A 23,012-nucleotide genomic window follows, 5' to 3' on the forward strand; every position below is an offset into this window, starting at 1 on the left:
TGTTCTCTGCGCTCTCAGCTATGAGCGCCTTCTCAACCACCTATGCATAAGTTGTAACGCCCTACTTCCTTAGAGTCGTTACTAAGTGAATTTAAAATGTGCAATTAACTCGCTAATCGAGGTTTTAAGACAAAAGTGTAGCTAAATCATAACAGAAGTCACATAATTTGAAAATAAAATATATCCATTCATTGAAAATCATAAAGCGTTAAACATTTGGGATCCCAAAATATTGTTTAGAAATATTTGTACTTCAAAAATATAAATAAAGTCGACTAAATGAAAAAATTAGGTTTAATACAAACATCTCCCAAAAATACCCCTGGACATGGCAACCAAGCAAGCCAAACATGTACACATCGCTTCACACTCTCCGTACTCATGGTTGGTCGACTTTCCCCTTGCCGTTACCTGCACCATAGAGCACCCGTGAGCCGAAGCCCAGCAAGAAAACTCCGCACAAGCAAATAACAAAAGCATGTCTATCATTCAGCATATAGTAAAACCGCCCACAAGCTAAACACATACGGCCATGCCGTCCTAGGTGCTTTACCAGGCCCTGGGTTCGCGGTGTACTCCATGAGGATATCCCAGGTATCCTATAGGGTCTTACCCTGGCAACTCACACTTTGCATGCTTAACGCTGCTCCTGGCCCCTTGCCATGCTCAGCCTTGCCGTTCTCGGCCTTCACCATTCTCGGTCCTCATCGTTCTAGACCTTCGCCATTTCTGGCTCTTGCCATTCATTCGCATATATGCACACATAGCATAATTAATCAAATAATTATACATGTATAAACATAATCAATGGGGGGCTATGCCCTGCAACACAATCATATAGGGTCGTGCCCTACAACACAAACTATAAGGCCTTGCCCAGCTCTACAGGTACAACAGTTTTCTTACCTGTGTCCTGAGCTTTCTAAGCACCAATGTCCCGAGCACAGTCCCCTAGTCTGAGCCTCGCTGAAAACCTAGTCGCAACATATCAATTACATCCATCCATCAAGTTCTAATCCATTAAATAACTTTGGGTTACAATTCTAGTTTCCAGAACCTTGGATTCTAACAATCTCGGTGATAAAATCAATCCCGAGCCTTAACAATTGGGTTCCCAAGCCAAAAACCCACAAGACAGCCAACACCTTGAACCAAGGTTGTGGCCCAACCCCTTAAGGGTCGCGGCATGCCTCAAAACAGAGGAAAAACACCTCCCTGCAAGGAGACACGGACCGTGGCATGCCTAGCCTAGTGCCGCTGCGTGCCTCAAGAATAGAGGCCTCCCCAGGCCTCATGCACACACGGGCCACGACTCAACCTGCAAACCAGAAACCTAGCTTTTCTCTCATGTTCTTCCCCGAGCTTAATCCCATTTTTCACACCCCAAACTTCAGCCAACCCCAGAACTAAGCCCATAATTCATATCCATATAGCCTAAACATCCTAACAAGCTCATAAACCAATTCCTACACCCATCAAACATTAAAACCAATCTTGGAAGTCAATTCATGCATGCCTAAGTTCTATCAATCAAAACAAGCAGAATTTCCACTTGTTCATTAAGTTTAAAAGCTTACCTTTGAGTTTGATTAAATCTCTGAGTTAATGCCCTAAGTTCCAAGATTTTAGCCCCTAAAGTCCCAACTTTAATTCCTTAGTCTGTGTTTAGATTTCACCAAAATCACCAAGCTTCTCAGAGAGAAGAGAGAACTGAGAGATAGAGAGAGAGAGAGAGAGAGAGAGAGAGAGAGAGTAAATCACTTTCTTTATAATTCCAGTGGTTTCCCAAGACTCTTCTAAGTGTATAACCCATTTACTAAAAGACCAATCTGCCCTTAAGCTTATCTTAAGTCTCCAAGTACCCCAAGGGCAATCTCGCCATTTATCGTGTCCCACTAATCCCTCGAGTATTCCTATAAACCCCCGTTTAACCCCGACATATTAAATCCTTACTAAGTTACTATCCGCTACTCAATAAATTCCTGAGTACATATAATATTCCCAAAATACCCCTAAGCTCCTCCCAAGCCGGGTATTTGACCCCGTTGTGACTTTCTAGCCAAATTGCTCCCTAGGACTATCTCGGATTGTGCATCCCAAATATATCACCACTTACACGTGATGTCAATCACAAATATTGCATTTATGCCCTCAATGGGCTAAAATTACAAACATGCCCCTAATAACCAAACGAGGCCCACATGCATATTTAATTCACATAACACATGCATTTCTAATCACATACTCATCAAATTCACACGTAAACATAATAAAACACTTATTACCCTCCCGGCACACTAATCAAGGCCCTAAGCCTTATTAGCAAATTCGGGACGCTACATAAGTAGTCACTCCTGACACAGTGGTAATACGAACATCCTGGGCTATCCTAGGTTGTAGGCCCTGGAGAAACCTCTCCCTTCTGGCCCCATCTGTGGGCACCAGTTCCCCGGAAAACTTTTTCAGTCTATCAAACTTCAAAGCATATTCAGTTACTGACATACTCCCCTGAAGCATTTTACTGAACTCTTCAGCTTTTGCAACCCTGATGGCATCATTGTAGTGTTTTTCATTAAACAGAGTCTAAAATTCATCCCAACTCAGAGCATTAACATTTCTAGTCTAGGGTATCACTTCCTGCCAGATTCGGGCATCCTCCCGAAACATATATGTGGCACAAGCCAGCCTCTCATTATCAGACACCCTCATATGGTATAGGATGGTGGTAACCATACTCATCCACATCTCAGCCTTGGCAGGATCTGTTGGTTTTTATAGATCAAATCAAAGATTATACGCAGCAGAACAACAATCAAAATTGTTAATTTAATCCCACAAGATTTCTAGATCTACTTCTTCACATACATATGTATATTGAATCAAAGATATGATTAGAAAATTACCTCAAGTCCTTCCTTGCTGCTATCTTTTTGTATGGCAAAAATCCTTGAGATCGCACACCAAGATCTTCCAAAATGTTCTCAGCACACAAAGAACGAGTGTGGGCTCGCTATACAAAATAATAGGCAAAATCTATTTATCAGATGTTCTCAACACATGAGATCTGATAAAGTTTGGACCTAAGTTTGTGAAGAACATTGACCTATGCTTGTATCACTATTCTCTTTCTTGCAGAGAGATTTCACGATATATTTTCTATCCCTGAAAAGTATCATTCTAAAAAAATCGGATATCCTATATTTAATATATCCAATATATTAAAAATAAAATATTAGTTATTTTAAACAATTTGAAAATAACTGATCAATTATCAGATTTTGTTTAAATAATAATATTTTAATCATATTACAATATCTCATTATTTATTTAATATTTAAATAACTAAATTTGTGGAACCAAGAAACTACCATGAGTTTCTTATGCGTGTAGCACAGTGATTGTGCACTGTGCTACACGTGTACCACATGCCAAGGAAGGCATGTGATTTTTCCCAATTTTTTCTTATTATTTAAATACCAAAAATCCGAAAAATAAATTAATTCAAAATTAATTATATTTTTGTTAAATCAAATAATTAATTAATTAAACATAATTATACAATAATTATGTTTAGTGCATAGAAAAATATTTTACTTATCAAATAAGTCATTTTGCCCATTTTTGTATTTACGTTTGTCAGTGTTTGTTTGAGCCATTTCGGGGACCATGGACCTATAACATTAAGCTCAAATAAATTGAAACTAAATAATTAAACTCTTTAATTATAATAGTTAATTTATTAATTATGATATTTCTCCACTATAAATTCAGAATTGCACTCTTTATGATATAGATATACTTTTACAGAAATCTTATTCTAAGCTGTCCATTGATATAACCATTTTACAATAGTTTAACCCTCTAATTAATTAGTTCATAAATTAGAATGGAATAATTACCATTTTACCTTTCTAATTTACTTCTTATTCCTTAAGTACCATTAATTCACTAGTGAATAGTTAATCTACAATCTATATAGATTTGAGCTCAAAATCATTCAATTCCAGAATTAACCCTTAAGGGAACTAATATATGATCTGTTAGGAAAGATTAGATTCCGTATTGTTCATACATGTTCCCAGCCATCCACGATATTAAATCTCCAAAACAAAAGTCATTAGCCTCATTCTATGAAGAGACCTTAACGAATGAATCAAAAGATTTAATAAACATGAACAGGAGTTCATGAACACTCAGGATTTAGGTTGATCTATAAATGATCATCAGTTATGATATGAATTACAAGTCTTTATTGTTAAATGGTGTTTGGATAAAGACTTTTATTCATATTGGTCCATGTCATATATAATCATATTATATAAAGCACCTTTACCGAGATGTCTTACCATATCAATAATCCAAATCTAGATTATTTGTATCTACATGATACTCAGCAAACCGTACTTACAACCCCAATTAAAGAATTCCATAACTTCAATTTGTTGTTGTTGACTATTTTTATTCATTCATGTGATCTTAATTCTCTCGTACTAATACAAGATCACATCCTCAATAATGAATGTGGAATTTTTCTGATATTTACAAAATTATTCAAACAATAATTTAATAATCTAATATAACAATAATAAACCATTGTATTTATTTATTCATCGAAATAATAAATGTCTTTTACATGCTTTTAGGACATACTCCTAACAGGATCTGCACTACCCTCAAAGACTGGAGGGTGCTATTTCTTGAACCATTCATAAAGTGGTTCCCATTTATTCCCAGCCTCTAGCGGCTGCTCAACTGTTGGCACCATCACAGGTGGTGCCTCTAGTAAAAGATTCCCTTTAGAAACCTGTTGTTGTCTCATAAGGCAGATTTCTTCTTCCTGCCTCAATACCCTGGCTTGCGAATCAGCAAGCAATTGCTGCCAGTTCTTAGGAGCTGGCTGAGGGATCTGACCCAGTTCATTATCCTGACCCTATCTATCATTCTGGCCCTGATCTTCTTGGGTAGATGATGATTCAATCTGCGTTGGAAGCATGACTTTAACTTATACCTTGCTACAATAATCAATGCGACCAGTTAGGTAGGGATAACTAAACCTCTTGCCACCCCACGGTCCAAGATCAAGTAGATATTCATCTATATTCAACAGTCATGCTAATAAGCATGTCAATTCATATTCATATTCAAGTATGGTGCTAATAAGCATGTTCTGATATTCATAACAATTAACACTTAGCAATTAACAATTAACGATGCTAATAAGAATTTTGGCATACATGTATCTGTGACAACGCTAATGAGCTTGTCCTAACTTTCATGTCCATACAACAACGCTAATAAGCGGTTCTTTGACATTGCCAAGCAATATCAGTGGTAATAAGCACGTTCTTATTCATCATGCAACAGTCAAGGGCCAGGCCCTATCATTATATCTCATGCTACCTAAAACGGCAAGCAGGTAAAGCATTTATATCCTATTTAAGTAATTAAACACATAACCACATAAATAGTTATCGAACCCTAAGTCGAGCTTGTCTTTAGTGGCGAATGTACATGCCTTGTCTGTCTGCAAGAACCCTTAACCTTGGCATGCTCTAATACCAAGTTGTAATGCCCTGGTTAGGAAAGATTGTCACACTGTGTATTTTAAATAGTGCTTAACCCGTTAAACTGGTCATTAGGCCATAAACGTGCATTTAAATGTAATTAACGGGCCAAGGTGAAAATCTTGGTCAATAGGAATGGATATTCTATAAAAAATGTTAAACAATACAAGGGATCGCATAATAATGTTTACAAAGTCTTTTACAGTTCCAAAATGGTCATTACAACTCAAAAGTTACAATCCGCCGACCTAAGCGGCAAAAATAGGGTTAAACCCTATTTCCTTTGAGAAACCTTGGTCATGGTGGTCAATAGATCGCATATGTACACATCTCCACCTAAGCTCTCTAACTCATGGCTGGGTAAACTTTCTTTTCCTTTACCTGCACCACATAGAACCCATGAGCCAAGGCTCAGCAAGAAAACTTATTACTTCATGCATAGATGTACAAGTAAATGACAATAGAATCATTTTGGGGCCTGCAGCCCCAATCAGATGACCATAGAGTCAACTTGAGGCCCTTTGCCCTAAATAGACGACAATAGAGTCAACCTGGGGCCCGTTGCCATAGCCATGTGACCATAAAATCACACTAGGCCTTTTGCCCTAACTCTGAGTAACTAAGCGCTTTAGTTTTCTATGACCATTGGGTCAGACGAGCGTGTAACGCTCTCTTGATTAGATCTAATAATATTGGCCAGCTCTCGATGTGCTATTGCTGTTCTTGACTCATAAGTCAATGCTTTACGACCATCGCTCGGTGTTATTGACGTCCTTGACTAATAATTCAATGCTTTTCTTAAGTAAGTAACATAAGCAAGCATTTATTATACAAAAAATATCCAAATATAGAGCACTCAACATGCTTCATCAATAATCGTGCACATTTACAAGGGCCATTGCCCAATCATGTATGTCACACAATGGGTGTAGTTTTCTTACCTCAGGCTTCAGCATAAAATAAAGTAAGAATGACCCTTGAGCATGATCCTAATCTTGAACCCTTAGTGGTAACCTAATCATAACCAAAAATGAAATCCCATCAATAATGACCAATTAAAGGTTTGAAACCCCGACCATAAAACCTATGTTGGCTAAAAAGAACTAGGCGGGCCGCGACCTGCCACCAACAGACGCGGCACGCTCGTAGACAAAAAGTCCCCTATTTGGGTGCCAGCGGCGGGCCGCGACTTGCCCTTGAGGGTCACAGCGCACTTTCTAGACAGACCCTCCACCAAGCCCTGGGGTTCGCACAGGTCGTGTCGCCCAAGAACATGGCCGCGCCTAGACCCTACGAACCCAACACCCCTATTTTTCCTTCAGTCCAAACTTAATCAATAACACTTCCAAATAATCCAAAAATCAAAACTAAAAATCAATACTACATTATCACCAAACCACAAATAAAACCTAAACTTCAAAGCACTCAAAATACTACTAAAAACCTTATCCTATATCCAAGCTTTCAAGCTTAAAAACATCATAAAAATGAAGAAATATCTTCAAAATTCAAGCATAGAATCATTACCCCAATCACTGAATTTCCCCTTAGCTTTACCCAATCAAGAACCTTAGCCTTAGCCTCAAACTTAACTTCTATTCTCTTAACCTTAGCCTCAAAATAAAACAGAGAGAGAGAGAGAGAAAGAATGCTCGAAGGAGAGGAGAGAGAGAGCCCTGTTATGCTGCTTCCTTTGCTTCTTTCTACAGCCTTCCCATGGCTAAGTCATTAAATTGCCTTAAATTACTATAATGCCCCTAGGGCCAACCTTCTCCCTCACAGCCCCTCATGGGAAATTTGGTCATTACAACCTACCCCGTTAATCATAATTAACGTCTTACCATTCCCATCACTCTCAATATTCTCAAATAATTACCAAATCGTTTCTCATTACTCGCTGAATCCTGGTAATGTAGTAACTACCAAATTACCCCTATGCTTACCCCGAGTCTGATATTTGACTCCGTTATGAATAAACTGCTAACATGCTTCCTAGGGTCGCCTCATGCCAAGTAACTTAAATATATCCACATAATAATGTGGTCTCACCCATATATCACATACATGCACATAAATATACAAATACGCCCTCAAAGGGCCAAAATTACACAAATGCCCTTCTTATAAGAAACGACCCCATATATATATACAAATATAGCCATATAATAATACAATCCACATAATCAAGCATATAATCATATAATAGCACATTAAACCAATTATTGCCCACCTGACTCCCTAATCCAAGCACTAAGCCATATTAGGGAATTCGGGACGTTACACTAAAGATTTTACAGTTGCAGAAACAACATGACAATAAAAATTACCAAAAAGGAATAAAAAAAAAAGACAAAATGAACTAAAATCTTACTCTAAGGTATTGGATTTGGGATTCATTGAGTCTCAGGCGACAACGTCAACAGAATCTCAGTCTTGAACCTAAGGAGACGATGCAACAGTTCGTCGGCACTCACAGACATATGAACCGAGAGAGAATTGTCTGTTCGTTAAGTGGGAGAATCTCGTCAACAATTTTTGGCATATAATTTTTTTCCTCTACACTCTAAACTGGGTATTTTGGATGAGTAAAATGTGGAAACTATCATGTCGAGGTATTTATAGGATTAAAATCCACTATTTGATCCAACGGTCTACAATGGGGATCCTAAGATTTTCCCCATCCGACGGTCCCAGACGATGCAGGTGCATTAATTGGCCCAATTGAGTACTAAATCATGGGTTCGTCAATCCACGATCCGCGCCTACCTCATCCAACGATCCACATTGAAAATTCCAAAACTATCCCCATCCACTGGTTCCGGATAGTTCAGAAGCATTAAACAACCCACTCGAGTACCGAAAGCACCTTTTTCTGTAGAGACGGGATGCCTTGATACATGTGCTGACACCCATCGGTCACCTTGGTAATCAAAAGATTTTCTCCAGATTTCTAAGGCACAAATGGTAAAGATGCACCATCAACCTACTGACACGTGTCTAGGACGATTTAATTTGAAAGGACAGGGATCGCCCAAATGGCCCCCAAGTTATATGAACCCCAGTCTTGGTAAACAAACTGGGACTCAAGTAAATGAACCAGGATACTTGAGATTGATCCAGGAAAAGGAATGCAAGTCTCAACCATGCAAACACAGATGAAGAGTTGGGGGTTAAATGTTATCCATATTTTCCACCTTTGACACGTGGCAAGGAAAAATAGGGTATAGGGACCTTCAGGAGAGGTCTGGGCCCAACCTGGGCCATTGAACAACGTATCAGGAAACCATGACTCCCAAAACATACCTAACCTGATGACGAGAAAATAGCACAAGCATAGGGAGGGGGTCAGAACCAAGGTGTGGCTCATATTGTCTCCCTGACCACTTTAAACCTACATCCTTCGAGATGCAAATGGCGATGGCTGATGGCTCACTCCAGGAGACGGATCCCATCAAGTGGGATCCACGAGAGGATGTCGTCAACATGGTATCCGCTTTGGTAAATGAACCTGGGTCCTGGTAAGCGAACTAGTACATAGGTAAACGTTCCTGAATATTTGTAAATGGACTCAGACCATACGTCTAGATAGGGTAAGCCTCGTCCTCCTTGATGTTGACATGTTCTCGAGGAATCTGGAGGTTGGTCTCCCTAAATAACCTACAAAATGGGGTACACACAGAGTGTACACTGTTCCTAGGAAATAGTACTACCACTACTATGACAGATCTTGTCTCTAGGATCCCTTCAGTAGCCCATGCAGATCAGTTTGTACTAATGAACAAAGCACAGTTGTAAGGCTCGACTAGGCCTCAGCCGGCCCAATGGGCCATGATTAACAACATCTAATTACGTTACATTCTTTGTATTATGGCTACATTAGCGAGCAAATTATAATTACATCCCTATTGGGCCCAGATTAGTCTGGCCCAATCTACTTGACTGCCTATAAATAGGGTCAGTTGTGCACAGTAGCGGGGATCCCAGAATTTTTCTTGTAAGCAAAAACTCTGTTGAACTTGTAGAAAAGCCCATTGTTGAAACTCTCTAAACCCTAATACTAGTGACTCGTGGACTAAGGCTCATTCACGCTCCCACCATGGAAAATACTGTGATTGTTCATCTCTAATCCGTTCTATCTTTCTCATATTTCATAACATATTTCTAGTTTCCAAAAAACTCGTTAAATAATTATCAACATAATATCATACATAGTCTATATATAATAATTCAATTCAACTCATTTATTTATTTCATTTAAAACTTTTGTCAACTAAAATTTCTTTAAGGGCACTATTCCCAACAACGTTGAGTTATGTTAAATCCCACCAAAATTAGTAAGACCAAATTGCATAATTACTAAATATTAACATGTTAGTAAAAAAGTAATGATGGAAAGAAAAGAAGTGCAAGTTCCACAAAATTTAAAATTATTTACAATGGTGCCCAAGGCATGAGCATTAAACTGTTTCTACCCCAATTAATAAAAGGCAAGTAGGCGTACTTAATAAAAAAAAAATAGAAAAAACAAAATTACTTCGGGCCCTCGCCCTAAGGAACTTACGCCACCACCTCGATGATGGGGTCCATATCGGGAGCCCAACCACCTGCCACAGCTTCCCTTCCTAGGCTACCTTAGCCTCCTTAGCCAAGTGAAGCTCCTCGAGCATGATCCCCATGTTTGGCTCCTCTATGAATGACAAATCCATTTCCATGTTATTCTGCCACGCTACAAACAAGGTGTCGTTTTCCATCACGTCGAGGTCCCTATCCTACTCCCCTGCTCAGAGTCAAAGGTATTCATTCTCTCGTACGAGGCTCTTAATGCAAGAAGCAGCTTACGCTGCTTCCTCCTTTGTCTTGGTAGCCTCCTCATGGACTCTAGCTAGCTGTGCAGTTCGAACTAAAGAATCCTCGCAGCTCAGGCCGAGCTCCTCCCGAACGGCTGTGAATTCTGCCTCCACGGTCTATGTCCAAGCCACAACATTCTGCAATAGAATCGCAGAAGTGTCCTCCAACATTGACTGTTTTGAGTGCTCCGCGACCATCTGGGTCTCGAACACTAAGGAGCGAGCCTTAACGCCCTCCATTTCCTTTCAGAGTAGTGAGGGCTCTGCTAGCAGGATAGCACTCTCCTTGAGTTCTGTAAATTCCGTCCGAAGCTCCTTCAGGTCAAAGGACCTCATGGTTACGATGTCCCCGAACCATTAGATGAAGGCCGCAGTCAGCAGCAAAACAATAGGCTCGTTAGCTCGATGAAGAGCTTGGAGAAAAAAATGGAAAAATGGAAGTTATAAAAGATTTGACATAGGAGATGTGGTGGCTGGAAGCTATAAATGAGATCTCGTTCCTGCTGCCACAACGAGCGAATCTATGGAATGGCATGTCACACAGGGACCTTGCCAATCCTTGGAGCAGCTCCACGACAAGCGGAGCTATCCTTTCTCTAACTTTCCCTACGAAGAGAGACTCCAACTCTTCGCGATTGGGAGAAGAGACAAGACCCTGTTGTTTTTCTTCCCACAGGTAATTCATGATGGCTTTGAAGTCCTCGTTGCCCTCGTCAATATAGGCGTTGAAGTACTCAACTACCCACCCATGCCTTTTGAAATCTTCGCCATCGTAGTGCTCGGGAATGACCACAAGGTTAAGTGTCCTAACCGAAAGACTGTCAGGCACCTTAGATGGGATATCCTTTCCCTTTCGAGAGGACCCCTCATCTCAAGAGGGGAGACCTCAAGGTCAACGTCCTCACCAGTAATCACTAGTCGGAGAGGAGTTTCCAGTGGAGTAGCTGCCAGATCTATAAAGGCAACCAGGGCCAGAGGCTCAGCCGCTGGGGATGGAAGCACAATAGTTAGTGTCGTCGGGGTGTCTATTTGAGAGAGCTTCTATAACGCCCCGCGTTTAGGGTACCATGTATAATTCAATTTTACGAGAAATTTTATTCACAGAAATCTTATTTCCAAGTATTTTTATACTTGTAAGAAATATGGTATGTCTTGTATGTAAGTTATGTGTTTAAATATTAGTTATTTTATGTTAAGTTTGGTTATCAATCAAACTAAGACTACGGTCGCGGACCAAGTTAAAATCCATTATCGGGTGAAAATCTCGGATCTAAAATATTCTCCAATATTTATGGCGAAAGGAAAATTAAGTTGAGCATAAAATAATTATGAATAAGGGAAAACAAACAATTTTAATGAATTTTCCTAGAAAATTAAGTATGAGCAAGCTATGGGAAAATACTTAATCCTGCTTACGGTGGAATTAAGACCAAAGAAAATTACATGAGAAAAATTATGTAATATGTATTTAGTAAGACTAATGTCATCAAATATTTTTGGTATGTCATTCAATTGAATTAAAAATCCTATGTTCCTTAATTGAAAACTATAAGAAATTACATTTTAACAAAAGTACCATTCTAGCATTGGTGACACTACAAGAAAAAATGCTTTTAATAACACCAAAAATGTGTTATCAAAACATACCATAACACTTTTTGATGTGTTAAGACCGACTATGTTATCGTAGGTCAGGGTACTTTACATAACAATTTATCATTGTTATACAGATGTGTTATGATACTGTCAATGATAACACATTTTCTGCGTTATTTTAATAAATAGATAAGTGTTTAATTATATTATTTATAGTCGATTATATAACACATTTCAATACATATAATTTTGTGTTATACTACACTTTAGTATAACACATTTTTGTGTTATATAATGAAGTTTGCATAACAAAATTCTTTACTTATAAAAAGTGTTATTGTAATAGATATTATGACACATTTTTCGTATTATTTTAATATTTAGATAAGTTTAAATTCCCATTATATATTCATTTATATAACACTAATTTATTCTATTCTATTTTTATTTTTTATTTATATAATTAAAATTAGCTTTCTAATATATACTAGCATCATCAAATGAACTTGATTTTCAAATAACAAAAAGTACAAACATTCAACATTGTATTAACAATCCACAAATTAGTTTAAAACATTCAACACTGTCATCAATAAGAAAATGTTCTATAAGTATTCAAGTAGTCTTAAATATTCAACATATTGAAAAGCTAATACTTTCAGCACAAAATATTCTACAGCTGCCCAACACAAAGCCTTCAAAATGAAGTATCCTTTTCTATTTCGCTTGTCACATCTACAAAATAAACAAAATTAAGTGACCATGGACGCATGCACCAACACTTCCAAAAATAAGGGTTTGAGGTGCTGAAGAGGGAAAGGGGAAAATCATAAATAAGGTGTCACTAGAAATCTCAGCTTGTGAGATATATATTGCATGTGATACATAAATTGCTAATCAATCTCTTGATACAATATGCTTTGAGTAAATTAGAATTTTATTAAACTCTCTTCGCTCAGCAAAAGCAGCAACAACTTTTGGAGTTGCTCTGGCTTTGATATAGATTTTCAATGCAAGGTCGTTGTCCACGGTCTACAGTGAGACATGATTAGAGCATCAACATCAGCATCAGACATACCATAAACAACATGACACAGGCATTATTTGAAGTAAACAACTAAATTATTGCCAAGAGAAAAGAAGCACAGGACTGTAATTAGCAAATTCCATAATCTAACCTTCACAAGATCTCCTAGCTCCTCACTGCATTCTAATTTGTCTTCTGCTAGCCAATTTTCCAAAAAATTCTTCATGTTCTGGTTCACAACGAGACATGATAGTTCCAATGACTCGAAAGCATTAAGCTTTCCTCTGGTCAAGAGAGTACCAAAATACTGCAAAACGAGTGGTATTTGCCCAGTTTGTACAGGAACACTCTGCAACAATAAGAATAAGAATTAATTACTAATCATAAAGGTCCAGCATAACTTAAAAGTACTGTTTGCAATAAAAAGGATGTGTGAACTTGTCTCTGTTGTTAAAGCCAATAATATCCAATTCCACTTCTATTCAAGCTGGCTGATACTTTGTCTTTTTCCAAGTAATTGACTGGTACTTTTATCTCAATTAGGTTCATAACTTTCCAATTGTTTAAAAAATTATAGAAAAAACCATTTGAAATCGGTCTCTCATCCCCAACCCTCTAAACAAGGGGAAATAGCCATTTTGACAGGCATCCAATAGTAACAAACTGCCACAATATGGAATGCCACGTTCTGTATCATTGACAAAGAGTTTGTCTAATCTACAGTCTACACAACCTAAATTTGAGAATTACTTTAAATTTACATAGTAACAAGTTACAGAATAACTTAACACCAACATGACAACAAAAGAAAAGTGGACAAACCTAAAATTTGGCACTTGTATTAGAAGTAGGAAGAATTCCTTGTGGAGACTCAGCAGCAAGTTCAGCAGCTTCTTTATACTTTGTTTGCGCAAACAGTTCTTGGAATCGCTGGACAACGTGAAATCATTCACAGAATATTAATTTTTGATGAACCAACAAAAGGATGTATAAACTAGCTATATGCAGATTAATCATGATTTGTCTTTGTTCCTATGGATATGATTAGACTTGATCATGTCATGTAAGAACAGGCTGAGTAAGATCCAGCCCTAAGTGATGTGGCATAATTTTGATTAGTCTGTGTTTAGCATCTTTCACTTAAATAGTGTGTGAATGGATTCATTTCTCATAAATGGATTGGATTTATTGTGATATATTTTCTGTACAGCGCACTCAGTAATCATCAGTCAAGTTAAAGATTTAATAGAAACAAAAACACACCAGATTCTCAGCACCGGGAAGATTTCCTCTTTTTGCTAGATTGACAGCAAGCTCCAAATTGTTCAACTGCAAAAAGTCAAGATATAAAATTTAAATTCAAAATATTTATCAGAATCTACTAACCATAAGGATAAACCAATTTGTGATACATGCTTGCCCACTAACGAAAGGCACAATTGTTTGTTCATTAACAGTAGCCAATAACACTTGGCCCCACCTGTTAATTGCGTAAAATCCCCCTAGTGACGAAGCCTTTGATGTTAGGAAAATTGGATCTGGACTAATTCTATTTCTTTAAACTGTAGTAGCCGTCTCCAAGTCGTAAACGAATAGCAACCCAAGCTTGGTGATTACGTAGATCAAACTATACTTGTGTGATATCTGGAATATTGAGCATTAAAATAATTAATATTCATGGTGCTGAATGATGGGGCATTAAAACAATTATTTTTTGCAAAGAGGGTGATTTATGTCAAAAAAGAGGTTCTTTTTATGGTATAGAGTGAAGGAGGGAACATAAAGAATGTTTCAGAATTACATAGGAAACTCCCAAAGTTTAATCAAACAGTACCCAGACAATGAATAAGGAAAAAAAGATAGAAAATGGGATGTGGGCAATAATGAGACCAAAAATGGTATGTGGGTCTGCCCAACTTTCTTGTTCAATGTATTTCTACAAGAACCATCATTGGCCAAAACAGTGGTCTTCATTTTCTGGGAATTGCTCTATGAGTGTCCACTTCTTTCTGTTTTCCTAAAGCTAAAACTAAGCTTTTTTTTTGTCCTTTCTTTCTTTTTTGGTTATTCAGATGTTGAAATCATCAAACACCTATGGTGTTTGAGAAAAAATCAAGAAGGAACTGAAAAGTAAGCAAAATTAAATAACTATCAATGAAATCACAATTAGGGGACCATTAGAAACATAACCACAACCTTTAAAAGCATCTCAAATACTGTTCATTATAATTTATAAGAAAAGTCATCTTTCACCTGTTCATATCTGTTTTTTGCATGTTTCTCTCTTCATGTGCGTAGAAAAATAACTAGGAAAAAAAAGACCCAACTAAATTGGAGTTTGGACCTTATATACATTAAGAGAATCTTAAACCATCATAGAAAGATAATCATAGTTCAATAAACTGACCTCTGATTTTCCAATCAAAAGAAAGTTGTTGAAAATCTCAGAAATGGTTTCTTGAACATCTCCTTGGTTAAATATTGGGCCTCACCTTAAGCATCTACTGATGTTGCACCAGGTAGTTCTATGAAACCAAAAAAAAAAAAAATCAGACAAACTCTAAACAAGGTCTATATATAACAAAGCATTAAAATCCTCATATGCATGAAAAACCAAGAACAGAGAAAAGAAACATCATGAATATATGCATACATACTTGTATATTCTTTTACAAGTCACACTTGTATCAACAACTATTATTTGTCTAATGAACTCTTTAAGGGCTTTTTTTATTTAGACATATTTTGTGTGTGTGTGTGTGTCTAATTATATTATATATTCAGGGCATGCAAAAAGTTGTGCGTATGTTAATAATAATGGTTTGTGTTTATATGCAATACTAAAAAGATGAATAAATGTAAGCCACAAGTTACATTAGCTTCATCATTATTCCACTTAAACTAAGCAAGCTAGTTAATTGAGAGTAGATAGAGATGAATAATAATAATAAAAAAGAAGAAGAAAGAGCTATATGAAAAAGCTGAAAAGTAATAGACATAAAATCAGCAATTGATTATGCACCCTCTTCCTCAAGAAAAATTAACAAATAAAAAGGAATAATCGAATAAACTCAATATGAAACACACAGTGACCACATGAAAGAACTACTGCCTTTAGAACTACCATATGTGATCATTACAATATGCAAGTGCATCAAAACCCGTATCAGGAGGAATCACAATCAATAGAAAATCTAACCAGACCAAATATCATGCTCATCAAAGGGAAAATATAAAAGATGCTGAAATGGAAATCAAGTCAGGGCTTACCCAGCAAAAACAGAAGAAGAAAAAAACGCAGTTATTATACCTCTATTCAACTGGTGAAAGCTCTTTGTTACAACTTCAATTTGCAGCTAGTTATATGGGAATCCGGGGAACAATTCAGATTGATCCAAATAAGCAAATCATTAAATTATAAAAAATAGAAAGCCATAATTTAAAAGAAAACCAAGAAATGAAATGCTTTTATTTATTCAAGAGAGTAATTAGCTCGTGCACAAATTCCAAACACACAAATGAACATGCAATGGTGCAAATGCAAATGTAAAAACACATATATTTGCACCTACAGGAAAGTGAGAGTGAGACAAAGAATGATAATATTGTGGCCATAGAAATAGCCTAGTGGTAATACATTAGTCCTCACAAGAGGAGGTCCCAAGTTCAAATCCACCCTCCCCAAGTCAAAAAGAAAAAAAAAATAATGATGATATCCAGTTCACTCACACAAAAAATAGAATTGAGACTTGATACCAACTCAAAGATGGCTTTTGTTACAAAGACAAAATACTTATAAAAACAGAAGACAAGGCATCATCAAGAGAGGACCATGCAATAAAGTTTATACAGCATGCTTTCAGCTCAAAAAAATACAAAGAAGAAGAACACTTTTGAACTATCCCTAAGTAAGAAGCCCACAAGAACCAAACATAAAGTAGATCCTAATTTTAAGTTTTCCACGAAGTCATTTCTACTCATTATGGTAAAACTCCTTCCAGATCTCAACTTAAATCTCACATTTGGCCAGTACAACTCACACGCAAAACGAATTAGATACAAAATTCTTGTCTCATATACAGGACAAACAATCAAAAGTTTTAAGACAATAATGCCTCTTAGGTTTAGTTGTCACTACAATTTTACAAGTCTAAGAGAACAGAAAACAACAACAATCAAAGAATTGAACAAAAATCAGTGCTGCAGTACATATTTGCAGAGAAGTTCAAACATTACATGACAAATAAATAAATAAAAAGAAAAAATACTCAATGAATCGTCTAAAAGGACATTATGTCCAACACAACCCTACAACAAAACATGAGCTTATGTGAAGTGTGAACTATGTCTAAAACAACATCTAAAAGATTACACTTTTTCCTCTCTTTTTTCGGGGGAAACCTCTTAAAGCTATGAAGCATCAATAAAATTCTAAAGTTGAAAGGTGAACGTCCGAAAAGTTCATATGCAGAAAAAATATAGGGCATATCACAAAAACATACCTCAAAAGGTGCAAGACCAGGCAGCCCATCCAAATTAAGCACTGAAAATCCCATTATCAATCTAAACAGAGGCTCAGCAGTAGAATAGCTAATCATAGAAATAACAGAGCATATCAATCTCATTTCATTTTTGTTTTATCAGTGGACCAATATATTTTTATATGTTATGTATGTTTCAATATTATGATTAATGCTTTTCTTTGATCAGTACACTCTTTACTAGAACTAATTATTGATGATAGTGATCAGTCTAAGCAAAACCTAAAGATTTCAAACTTTGAGCAACTATGCCTGAACTCAGAAGAAAAAAAAACATGACCGAAATGATAGCCAATACTATTATACTATAGGACATATAACAACAACACACCTTCATGAATTAAAAAAGAAAATAATATATTAAATATATAGTAATGCCAATCTAAGCACTTATACTTGTAAGCAACAATAGACCTTTTTACAACAGAAGTAATGAATTAAAGAGGAAATGGATGCATTCAAAAGAGTTTCAAAGATACCACATTTATAAATAAAATTTTACCTTATCTAAAAAATTTGCGTGTGTATCAAAAAAGTTAATTCAAGAAAGCACTAACAAGTCAACCCATATAGCAGAAGTAATTGGAAATGTTGCTAGACTTAGATCTCCACATACAGTATAATTTTGACTTTGCATAATGAAACTAATGTGAAAAAATATTGTTGAGGATTGGTGTCTCATCTAAAGTGCACAATAATTATTTAACAAATCAAAGTAATGATCAACAAAAATATCAATGAAGAGAGAAATAAAATAAAATCGCCCAAAAGAAATCTAAAAGGGTACAAGAAAAAGGATAAACCTAAAAAATGAGAGAGACAAGATGCGACTCATGATGGAGGTTGACAGTGTATCCACGTTGTAGTAAGAGGTTGACAAGCCATGAAGCTTGCAGCAGAGTGATTCTTGATGCCTCTTTTGTGTGCATTAAAGCTCTCTCATGTTCTCACCTTGAGAGTCATCTTACTTTATATTGTCTTGATTTCAAAGTAAGAATACTGTATCTGTTCTAATTAACATTAACATAACAGATAAGAATTCTCACACTTCATAGTTAATAGTTCTTCAAATCTGAATTTTTAGTGTCACATACCAGAACGGATAAGTTCTTGAGACTTGATTAGACCACTCTTTGAGTCAATCTTTATATAAATAAAACTAAGAAGTTATAATACTAACCAGTTGCGCTTAGCTCAAGTGGTCACCTGCCTTCTCTTTCAAAGTGGAGGGGCCTACATATCATAAGAAAATCTAACACATAAAAATGTTGTCCACTAAAACATATTTTCTAAATATGATTACAAAGAAAAAGAAATAAGATAAAAATTATTTATCTTTTGTTATGGCTACATGAAATTTAGTGCCATTAATTCGATTAACCAAATATGAGTTTATATATGTATGAATATATATATATATAGAGAGAGAGAGAGACATAAAGTAAAATACTAGTATATCAAGAATCGGTGAAAGAAGGTGCAAAACAGAGGTTTGTGCTCTTGAATAATTAAATCATTGCAAAGAATTTCAAACTACTAGGAATTAAAAGCTTATTGATGCTGCAAAGCAAAGCAAAGATAATTGGTACAGAGTTTCATTTAGCATAAAAGTTTGCAAGTTTAGAATCAACAGGTTCCTTTAATTAGAAATTAGCTAAATATTTATATATATAGAAGTTGTAGAGATGATAAGGTGAGACGACTGATATGGTGATATGGCTCCTAAATATTTATATATATAAAGAAATTAACCTTTGAGCCAAAAAGCTATATAATTAACCATATTACAGAGAAACATATAGTAATTTCCTTCAGCTTCTCACATTAAATTATCACGTTATTGCTTGTTTTTCTAAATCCAAACAAGTTGCTTTTGATGAACAACCAGCCAGCTTTAAATAACAAAACAATGTTAATAGCAATCTATGAAAACACATAGAGATTCATTTATATGCGTTCATCTATATAAACAAAAATGGGCAGAGATATGATTATACCAATCGTAAAAATTTAATAAACATAATAATGATCAAAGCCTTATCCACTATTTATGAATAGACGATTAGAATAAAAAAGAAAGAAAAAAAATGACTCAAACATAAAAAAAAAATAAGAAAAGAAAAAGTACCCAATTAAATAGTCTGGCATACTCAGCAAAGACTTCACCACAATGATCATAAGCTTCATTCAAGAGATCCTAATAGGCGGTTCCATCAGTTTGGATGGTGGGTGGATTCAAGGTCAACACTTCTCTCTTTGGGTTTCCTCTACTCTCTAATCTGCAAAAAGAAAACAAAATAATAATATTTCAGATTAAATATGTGAATACAAAACCAACCATGGCAAAGAGATTCAGCCCCACCCTTCCGCCCACCATCGACCAATCGTGGTTGCGACCACCATATGCCGCTGCTGCGAACCACCGCACATCATCGTTCTGAGCAACCGCACGCTGCCATGAGTCTAGTCTTGGTCTCCCATGGATGTGAGAGAGGAAGATAGAGATGGTTTGAGAGAAATAGAGAGAAAGATGAAGGGGGTGGCTGAGAGGAGAGAGACAGGTATATGATGAAAAAGATATTAGGGATTTTTTCCTTTATTAATATTTTTTTAATATAAAAAGTTTTAAAATGATAAGAGAGAAACGTGACATATAAATGGCTCCCAAAATTTTGAGTCACCCGCCTTTTCACCAAGCATAATATTTTTTTAATTCTATTAGATTTTAGTGTTATCCTATGCCCTTTTTGGTGTAGTGTGAATAAGTAGTTTTATTTAAAAGCTTGGCTTGGAGAGGAAAAAAAATGGGAGGGCATTTTGGTCTTTTTGTAGGGGGCAACCACAAGGGAATTGAAGATTCTATTGTATTATTTTTTTAATTATTTAGCTGTGTAATCATTACACACATTTTCTTTACTCCCAAGTCAAACTTGAGAACTCAAAAGCCTCTCTTTTACTCATTTATCTTCTTCTTCTTCTTCTTCTTCTCTCTCTCTCTCTCTCTCTCTCTCTCTCTCTCTCTTTCATTCAAATTACAAAAGTCATACCCTTTTTCATTCCATTTCCTCTCAAAATTTTGTGATCCCTCTCTCTCTCTAAGGAATGGAAAAGCCTCCATTGAAGCTCCTAGGCTTTTCTTGAAGAAACAAGTCACAAAAGAGGTAAGGTTCATGAGATTTTCTTTTTCTCTCCCTTATGTCGAACCTAGGGCTCTCTTTTTCCCTATTTTTTCTTAGTTTCCACTCTTAAAAACACTCTGTGATCTTTGATATAGAGCCTAGTAGTGTTGCATGCATGATCCAAGAGCTTCTATGGCATATTTGGAGCTTTGAACATTAACAAGGTAAGTTTTGCTAGGTTTTGAAATTTTATTGTTTGTTCTCTTTTCCTTCTTTATATTGAATAAAATATGATCTTGAATAGGTATTGGGGAGAGGTGTAGAGTCCAAGAACTTTACTTAGCTAGTTAGATAGTAGTATTATAGTATTTATAGTATTATCTTTTTAACTGTGGATTTTTGGTTCAGACCTGGAATTAATTGGACACTCATAGTAGTACTTATAGATTTTCTAAGTTTAACCTATAGTTTAAGAATATTAATGTTAACCTAAGGTTTGATTATATGACTGATATTAAGGATAATAATTATTATACTATAAGGTTTAGATAAGGACCAATAGGATTTTAAGCACATGTTATGTATGGATGATTAAGGATTAAGTATTTTGAGTATTAAATTTAATAAGGGTAAAAGTTTGAATGCTATAAGGTCAGTCAGCAGCTTTGAATACGTTGAGGGCTTAGTCAAGGCTGTTTACTCCATTCAAACTTAGCTAAAAATGTGTAATTTCGTGTTTAATTAATCAGCGTGTGCCGATATATCGCAGCACGTAGATACGGAAAACACGAGACGATGCATGACAGCCTCGGGCATACTGGCCCAGGCGATATATCGCCTACAGGGGGTGATATATGGCCTCCTTCAGCATATTTTGAAACATTTTGAATTTGTTTTCCATTCAGCCATTCAACCTCTTGATAAGTCCAGCACCTTTTTGAACGAGTCTTCAGCCTCTGCTGAACGATTATTCAAATTATTTTCACCTAAAAAGCTATTATTTTTATTCAAGTAAAATTAAGATCCTTTCATTCCTAAACTCTATAAATAGGACCTAGTACCCAGCCATTATTCACCTTTTACTCTAAGTTCATAGGCTACAAGTGCTAGGAGAGTGTGAGAGTTAAACACTTGGGTGGGGAAATCATAAGCTTGATCATCATAAGCTTATCAAACACTTGGGGAAGTAAGGTTTCATAGTATTTCGGTTCGAGGTTTAGATTGGTCTACAAGTCTTCAAGGTATTTCTATACCCTAGTTCATTGGTATTATGTTATTTTCTTTCTCATAGTCTTCTACTCAGCCTTCTAACCTTATTCTTATTTTGGTTAGGAAATCTAAGAACTTGCACATTAGTTTTTGGTAAGTATGTTTCTCCAAGGTTTAGTCCTTCCATTCCTTTCATTTCTCTTTTTCTTCTATAGACTCACCTTTTCTTAATGGTTATTAGGAGTGTTCCAAAAGTCCCAACGCTGTCCTCTTATTCCGGTAACTTTGGTAAGGAAAATAGGATAGAATCTATATGTGTTTTATGCTTATGGTATCTTATGTTTTATGTTATGAAATATGTTATAAAATATGTTATGAATATGTATGTTTGTAGGCTTGGGCATATGACCCATATGACTAACAAGACCCCAAATAGATTATGGGCATATGACCTACTTAGCTAGTAGGACCCCACTAATCTCATGGGCATATGACTTGTTCAGTCTATGGGACCCCAAGTAATAATGGCCATTATAGTATGTATATGATAAAGTGTTATGTTAAGTTTTTACATTTCTTATGAAATTATGTATATGAACTATGTGTTAGATTTTTCCTTGCTGGGCATTAGGCTCATTCCTTTTTGTTTATATGTGCAGGAAAATAGCTATAGTGGCGGTAAGATTCATGGATGCTTGGGAGAATGTGTATCGGTGGTGAATGGAGTCAAGGAGTTGAGAGTTCGATTTTCGAGGATGTAGTCTTGTTTTACCTTTTTTTATGGTTTTATATGTATTTTTCTGCACTTTCTATGTAACTCCTTTTCACTTTAAATTATGTTTTGTTTTAAAGACAATGGGATCCCATATCCTACTTATTTTATGAAAGTAACTCTTATTTCTACAAGTTTCTAATAAATTTATGGTATTTTCGCAAATGTAAGTTTTATTAAGGATTTGTATGTATAGTTTCGTTAATGGTCCAAAAGTCTAGAGTAGTGGGTCATTACAAGAGGTTAGAAGTTGGAAAGTATCTGAGAAGCTTAGAGTCAAACCCTAGAAGCCAAACTCGAAGCTTGAATACAAAGGTAAAATCTTGATTCTTTACCT

General features: G+C 36.0%; 2 long non-coding RNA genes across 2 annotated transcripts; both read right to left on the bottom strand.

Moving 5' to 3' along the window:
- Positions 1-12,703: 12,703 nt before the first annotated feature.
- LOC133829020 (uncharacterized) lies at positions 12,704-14,675 on the bottom strand. Its single transcript, XR_009891461.1, has 5 exons — positions 14,515-14,675; positions 14,298-14,363; positions 13,857-13,964; positions 13,186-13,383; positions 12,704-13,039 (listed from the first exon to the last, which is right to left on the bottom strand). It is a non-coding gene; the product is annotated as an uncharacterized LOC133829020 (long non-coding RNA).
- A 772-nt stretch (positions 14,676-15,447) lies between these two features.
- LOC133829021 (uncharacterized) lies at positions 15,448-20,147 on the bottom strand. Its single transcript, XR_009891462.1, has 4 exons — positions 19,704-20,147; positions 18,379-18,808; positions 16,345-17,624; positions 15,448-15,559 (listed from the first exon to the last, which is right to left on the bottom strand). It is a non-coding gene; the product is annotated as an uncharacterized LOC133829021 (long non-coding RNA).
- Positions 20,148-23,012: the final 2,865 nt, after the last annotated feature.

This window comes from Humulus lupulus, chromosome 4, assembly GCF_963169125.1.
Source record: "Humulus lupulus chromosome 4, drHumLupu1.1, whole genome shotgun sequence".
NCBI lineage: Eukaryota > Viridiplantae > Streptophyta > Magnoliopsida > Rosales > Cannabaceae > Humulus > Humulus lupulus.